This window comes from Trachurus japonicus, chromosome 13 (assembly GCF_045865225.1).
Source record: "Trachurus japonicus isolate A0001 chromosome 13, Traja_1.0".
Classification (NCBI taxonomy): Eukaryota; Metazoa; Chordata; class Actinopteri; order Carangiformes; family Carangidae; genus Trachurus; species Trachurus japonicus.
The window spans coordinates 3220406-3228910 of NC_140919.1; positions in this window are offsets into that span (position 1 = coordinate 3220406).

Below are 8505 nucleotides of genomic sequence, written 5' to 3' on the forward strand. Positions count from 1 at the left end.
TCACGTTACCTTCACAGGAGAAAATAAACTGCGACGCAACTGTTGGTGTTAAACCTGTGACTCACCTGTTGGATGTGTTTCTGTTATCTTACCTGGAATAATTAACCTGCTCCGCTGCACTTTGCTCCATGAAATAAAATCCAAAGTGAATAAACTGCAGAATCTACATCAAAACAAATGGAGCACCAGAGCAAGTTAAAATCATGCTGATCAGGAGTGAGGAAGAGCTGGAGAAATTCAACAACTAAGGTATGGCTTACGAACACTCCATAACTACAGAACAGCAAAGAACAATGGTTTTTACTCAGACTGAAAGTATGATGGGATTATCTGCAAGGATTGCTGAGCAAGATAGTGTGGAGTTGACTACTACAAATCAACATGTGAATCATACCTTATCGGACCCGAATGAAGGAATTGACCCGGATAACCACTTTTACATCAACAACACGACAGAGAAATGTCAATATTACACTGAAGATCAATTCAACGACAGCATTGAGATGGGTGGGAGACTGTCTTTAATTCACTTTAATAGCAGGAGTCTATACACCAACTTTGACCACATCAAGGAATACCTAAATCACCTTAAAAAACCCTTCAGCATCATTGCAGTCTCGGAAACATGGATTAATGAGGATAAAGGCACAGATTTTTTCCTGGATGGATATAATCTTGTATGCGTCAACAGAAGAAACAAAGGCGGTGGAGGAGTGGCCTTGTTCATTGACAATAACATTAAGTATGAAACTGTACAAAACATGTCTAAAGATGTTGATCATCTACTGGAATGTGTGACAATTGAAATCTGTGTGACAAAAGGTAAAAACATAGTTGTGAGCTGTGTATACAGGGCACCAGACTCCAAAATAGAAGATTTTAATGAATGTCTGGGAGAATTATTCTCCGAAGCAAGCCAAAAAAGAATTTTTATCTGTGGTGATGTAAATATTGACTTGCTCAATCCAAAACAAAACTCGATAATCGATGAGTTCATCAACACAATGTTTACAATGGGCTTACAACCTCTCATCACACGCCCAAGCAGGATCACGACACACAGTGCTACTCTAATAGATAATATTTTCACTAATGTTAATGACATAGCAAGGGGACTACTGATAAATGATATAAGTGACCACCTACCTATCTTTGCTATCTACGACTGGAAGTGCACAGTAAGACAGACACCTAACAAAAACACATACATTAGAATCAGAACTGAAGAAAGTCTGAACGCACTGAATAATGAACTACTGGGACAAAACTGGAGCAATGTTTACAATGAAACAGATGTGAATGATGCTTATGATTCCTTCTTGCAAACTTTCAAAACACTATATGACAAACACTGTCCAGTCAGAAAGAGACGCACAAATCAGAATAAGGAGGGAAAGCCATGGCTCACGAAAAAGTTGATAAATGCCTGCAGGAAGAAAAACACTCTGTACCGACAGTTCATTAAATCTAGGACGGTCCAGTCAGAAGTGAGATACAAAACGTACAGAAACAAACTAAATTGCATCTTAAATGAACGCAAAAAAGAATACTATAGCAATCTATTAGCTGAAAATATGAATCAAACTAAAAAACTATGGGATATCTTAAACAAAGTGACTAATAACAAAAGAGCAAAACCAAGCCTCCCTCCCTACTTCAACTATAACAACACGCAGGAAGACGACCTAGGAGTCATAACAAATAGATTCAACTCATTCTTTGTAAACATCGGTCCAGAGCTAGCCAAGGACATTCCTGACTCACCCCTACACTGGGACCACTATGATAAAGACGGAGACAGAAATCCCAACTCAATGTTTCTCACACCAGTGAAGGACACAGAGATTAGACACCTGGTCAGCAAGTGTGTAGCAAAAACATCTACTGATGTCAATGACCTGGACATGAAGTTGATTAAGAAAGTGTTACCTGGTATCATCGCGCCGCTAACATACATATTTAATCTATCATTTCAAACTGGAACATTTCCAAATAATATGAAAGTTGCCAAAGTCGTGCCACTGTTTAAGAATGGGGACACACATGAGTTTACCAATTACAGACCAATCTCAATACTACCGCAACTGTCCAAAATCCTAGAGAAGCTATTCAACAATAGACTTGACAACTTCATAAATAAGCACAAATTACTAAATGATAGCCAGTATGGATTCAGAAAGAATCACTCGACTGCCTTGGCTCTAACTGAGTCGGTGGAGATCATCACTGATGCTATTGACCAAAAACTTCACTCAATAGGAATTTTCATAGACCTGAAAAAAGCCTTCGACACCATTAACCATGATATCTTAATATCTAAACTGGAAAGATATGGCATTAGAGGCATAGTACTGAAGTGGGTCAAGAGCTACTTAGACAAAAGATCCCAATATGTTAAAATAGATGATTACTCATCCACTTGCCTAGACATAGTCTGTGGGGTCCCGCAGGGCTCAGTTCTAGGTCCGAAGCTGTTTATACTATATATAAATGACATATGTAAAGTGTCAAACATTCTGAAACTAATATTATTCGCGGATGATACCAATATTTTCTGTTCTGGGAGTAACTTGATCCAACTCGTGGAAACGGTTAACCACGAAATGGCCAAGCTCCATGTGTGGTTTAACATAAACAAACTATCACTAAATTTAGAGAAAACAAAATACATGCTATTTGGGAAAAAAGGCCTCAGCAACAGTATTAACATCCAAGTAAATGGAGTGAATATTGAAAGGGTTAGTGAGAATAAAGTACTGGGTGTGACTATTGATAATATGTTAACCTGGAAGCCACACATAAGAACTTTAAAAAGCAAGTTGGCCAGAAGTGTATCCATAATATGGAAAGCACAAAAAATAATAAATCAAAAAGCCCTCCATATGTTGTACTATGCACTAGTCTCTCCACACCTACAGTACTGTGCAGAGGTGTGGGGACACACATACAAAGGCTCCACCCATCCATTGTTATTACTCCAAAAAAGAGCACTGAGGATCTTACATTATGCCAATTATAGGGCACACACAAATCAGTTATTTATTAAATCTAATATTCTCAAACTATATGATTTAATAAACTATCGCACCCTGCAAATTATGTACAAAGCTGCCAGCAACAGCCTCCCCCTCAACCTGCAAAAGCTATTCATGAACAGAGAAGGGAGACACAATCTTAGAGGGGAAAACATCTTTAAGCTGAGGAGGGCACGAACCACACTAAGATCCTTTTCCTTATCGGTCGCAGGCGTCAAAATATGGAATGTGCTAGAGGATGAAGTAAAAAAATTACCAACATTTAACGTCTTCAAGAAAAAGTATGTAAACTCAACGATTGACCGGTACAGATTGACACATGAGAGCTGATAAAGGTCAGAGAGGCTAACGGCAGACACAGTATCGAGACTACAAGGGGTAAAAACAAAAAGCACTGTGTTCCCAAAACAATGTGATGAACCAGAGAAACTTGTGTGGCCAGAGGCCAATGTCAGTTTGTACGTAGTATGTTATTATATTACGTAGTATGTTATTATAATGAGTATCAACAGGGTGATGATAAATTGGGGCACAATTGCAACTGTGATTTAATTGTGAGAAATCAGTCAAGTGAAGAACTCAACTAACTGCTAATCGACACACCAACGCCAATCAACTGGTCCACGATGGAGTTGCTGAGCTGGTCACTGAATGCGATTGACAGAGTGTTCTCAACAAGGCGTGCGGCCTCTGGTGAGCCAAGATGCCCGGACGGAACCTTCATGTCCGGCTACATGCTGGATGGATGGGAGAAGTGGAGAGTCCTTTGCCTTGCCCCACTGGATGTGGAGGATGTCGAGGACGTGTACATCTTCACGTTCATGACAATTGGAATGATCGCCCTGGGTTTTGGCGCCTACATGCAGTATCGTAAGATGAGAAAGATCGCCACCGAGCAGACCGACGCGAGGGAGGATAACGCAACAACTCGGAGTGCTGTGGTCGGGATACGGTCCGACATATCCGCAATCCGAGAGTATGTGTCACTGATGCGAGCTGACATAGCCAAAACTCGGGAGGAAATCGAGAGAAATGGCGACGAAAACCGCAGAGAATGAGTAAAAAGAAGAAAGGGCTCCTACACCATCCCACCATCCCAACTAAAAATCAATACACCAGACTTTGCTCTCTGTCAATTGGACCATCTTGTGACTTTGTGACTTTTGTGACATGCCTGGCAACAAGAAGAGACTGTTGTTCGCTCATGACGGTTGGACACATGTGCAGACACACACGTAATCCTTATGCTCTATCTAGAGCTGGACTTCAATTTCTTCAACTCTACATACTGCCTAATGCTGCAACACATTATGTCAAAATGTCAAATGTTGAAAAAAAAAAAAAATTGAGAAATGTCATGTTAAAAAAAACAAACAAACAAACAAAACAAAACAAAAAATGTCATGTCAAATTGTTAAATTGTTAAATTTTGAAAATACTGGAAGAATGTTATGTCAAAAATGTAACATGCAGAAAAAATGAATATGTGAGTATTGGGGGCGGGACTAGATAAGCTTTTGCTTCTCCCGCTTTCCCTTTCGGTCATGTGTATTGTATTAATTGGATTGAGATGATGTGTGATGATGATGACTAATTGACATGCCCGAAATGAACCAAATAAATAAAATAAATAAATAAATAAATAAATAAATAAGCACTTTTATCACACACACTATGTTACAGGCATAAAAACATGAGGGAAGTAAGCTACAGTAGCAAAAAATGAATCGTATGTGATAATAAAACACTTATTGGATAATTTTGATCGAATCAGATGATAATTATAACGTTGTTAGTTTAAAAGCTATGATAGTGCTGTGACGTCACTCATCATACAGCTGGGAATTTAGCAGATACAAGCAGATACATCAGGAGGAAACCACTGGAGTGAAGTAAAGCTGGTAAAGCTGCCTCCAGTCATCAGGAAGTGGAGCTGCAAACAAATAACCACTCTGTGTTCAACTACTGACCATCCACTAACTCTGCTTCTGCTCTTATTCCAGCGCTTCTGCCCACAACATCCACACAACATGGCGGACACGGTTCTGTCGGTCCAGACTTTACAGTTACAGCTCTGACTCAGCTACAGTAACATTATATTAACACAACAACAACACAACGACAAGTTGAAGGGCAGAGAACTAAGGTAACAACAAGTGTTTACGAGGAAAACATTAAAACTGTTCACGTACCTGCACAGGAGAAAATAAACTGCGTCACAACCGCTGGGTCAAAGTGAAACTATTTAAGTTGCCCCACCTGTTTGACGTGAGGGCGTGGTCTCACCTGTATGTTATTATGCTCCTACTTCCCTTTGCGCTCTCTCTCTCTCTCTCTCTCGGTGCATATTTTCTTAAAGGGATAGTAGCATTTTTTTAAAGTGGGGTTGTATGATCTACAAATAGCCCCTAAGTACTTCAATTGCAGTAGAAGACTCTCTGCACTCCTCCCGTTAGCAACGCCAGCCCATAATAGCCCTGCCCAGAGATTTACAACATACAGTGTTGTGAACAGACCCAAAGAAACGGCCTATTTTCATGGACTAAAAGAGGTTTTACCTGAAAAACACAGTTTTTATTTGGACCTAACCAACTCACGTATCGCCCACCGATCAGCAGTTGGTTAGGTCCAAATAAAAACTGTGTTTTTCCTGCATTTTGAGGGGCTGGGAAAAAAAATTATAATTATATATATTATAGCGAACAATGGAACCAATGGGAGCACCTCACTTTAAAAAAAATGCTACTATCCCTTTAAAGCCCCAGTATGTAAGAATTCCCCCCATCTAGCGGTGTGGTTGCATATCTGAACGTATTCTTGATGTTGCATTCACGTGAACTCGGGCAGACGTCAGACAGACAACAGACGCTGCATGTAACAGGATAAACAAGCGTCTATGTAAACAAGTGGGAATGAGACTTTTACAGGAACCACATGGGGCTTTGAACCATGGATTTTCATCAATGACAACACTGACAAACAACAAAGATAATGTTCAGTAAAGTCAGATGATGTTGTGCTTCATTTGTTTTAATCATAATCAGGAATCAGTGTTTAGTAGAAACTGTTTCCATTTTTACTAACAGGTGAATATTGTAAGTAACGGATTACAACTCGTCAGATTAAATTAGTACGAGAGCCTTACTTTCTGACCTTTTTATGTTGACATGTATATTCGCAGTACGTCTGCTGAAAGTTCTATAGTTCTATATTTCCTGTATCATTGTGTAGACATCAGTGTATTTTTCACTGTTCTCCACAGTTATATGCTACAGTCAGGATTAGAGATGAGTATTATAAACTCTTTCATATTTATTCAGTCATTGTAAATTGTTAAACTCCCTGTTCACAAGAACTTGCTCCTCATCCTTCTCTCCACCACAGTCCCAAGGGAGTCCAGGCTCCGCCCTGCAACAGAACTCGCCTCCTGTGGCTCGGTTCAAGGTCTCGTTTCAGATTTCCATCTGCTCTCAGTTCATGTCTTGATTTCCTCACCATCTAATGCAGCCTCTTGTTTTGGTCTCAGTTGTTTTGTTTTGTGTGAGTGTGTGTAGCAGCGTCTCCCTCTGCTGGTCGTTAGATGCACCTACACCACTCAACTCTTTCCTGAGCAAACTTGACCTCTGACCTCTCTCCTCCTCCACAGATCCAGAAGTCTGCAAATAAACCCAACCCCAGTTAGGAGCAGAGGGGGGAGGGGGGCATCGCCTCAGCACACAGGTACGACTGGACATGACAGTAACATAAACATAAATAATAACATAAACATTGAGGATGGACTTGTGGAACAACTAAACAACACAACCATGTGTTATGTGTTATTTGAGACACTGACGCCTCATGGCTGAAGATGACATCACAAAGATCATCAGAATAATACAGTGAAACAAATGATGAGAGTAACAGCTCTTCTATGTGTTCAAACACTGACTGGGATAAAAACTATGTGTTCACATGACCACAATCAGCTGGTCATGTGATCAATGTGTTCAGATGAAGCTAAACCCTGGGTTTTGACTCACAGGGAGCAGTTTTATAAACTTTCACCTCTAGCTGAGGAACTTTGACCATGTCTGTCTAAAATATCACTCACACTGGTTTATATTATATTATATATACTATTTACATTCTGTGACATAAACTGTAAACTGTTTTCTTGTCTGTAACAACATCTATTGCACGTCTGTCCGTCCTGGGTGAGGGATCCCTCCTCTGTTGCTCACCCTGATGTTTCTCCGATTTTTCCCTGTTAAAAGGGTTTTCCATGGAGTTTTTCCTCAGTGGATGTGAGGGTCTAAGGACAGAGGATGTTGTTACGATGCCATGTAAAGACCTTTGAGACAAACTGTTTGTAAAAACGGGCTATACAAATAAAATTGCCTTGCCTATATTATACAGTGACAGTCAAAGGCCTCAAAGTGGCTGCCTACAACCACCTGTAACTGTCCTCAGCTCTAGTTTACAATAGACAGAGGGTGAAACTTATTGGCCCTTGTAGTCAGCTTCATTGAGAGTGAAGCATTGCGTGGCAAGGGCTCCCTCTTCAGGCCTGCAGGCAAAACTAATCAATCATTGAACACATCTTTTTAACACCCTGAATACCTTGTAATGAATTTTAACCCTTTTTACAGTAATATAATTTCACTTGCATGTTTATCAGTATTTATTGTATTTATTTTAACTTCTGCTATTTATTATGTATTTTAACCACACATCACTCTTTCATGAAATCATTCTATCACAAGACACGTTAGGTAATCACAGCGGGGAGCACACAGGAAGAGAAAACACTGACTACAAAATAAAACAGTGAACTAACTCCATTAGTTCTGACCTCACATCAGAACTAATGGAATAAAACTTTAAACATGATGTAATAGAAACACACTCTAATTTGTCTGTCGTTTGTTTCAATATTTTTTAGACAAAAAATGTTAAATTAAAATGAATTATTAAACAGAAAATGTATTGGATAAAAAACACAAAGCAGAGCCAGATATCCAGTCCAAAAAAATCATTTTATTCATACTTGTACATGTAACCTATTTAATCATATCTGTACAAAATCTATGTTCTGCTCCATTTAACAATATTTTCTTGCTTCACTAATATTTTGAAGGAAAATAATGAAATCTTGTAGAGAACCAGACTGGATCTCTACTGTAACAGAGGGAAAGAGCCACTGTTTGTGTTATTATAACGTTTCTATGAAAAATGTTATTGAACTTGGAATCTTATGAAATATATGTATCGAAAATGTGCCCATTAACAAGCGTGGGTAGCGTAGATTCATCCACATTAAAGCAGATATCAGTGGAATGTTTTTGTTAATATAAGTCCTAAATAGTCCTATTTTCCGTCAGCAATCACTTACATGAAGTATTTCAGCCTAAACACGAGTCTCTCCGTCACTCTGCTCTGCTGTAACCCGAGGAGAAAATTTTCCTTGTGGGATACAAGTGTTATCCAA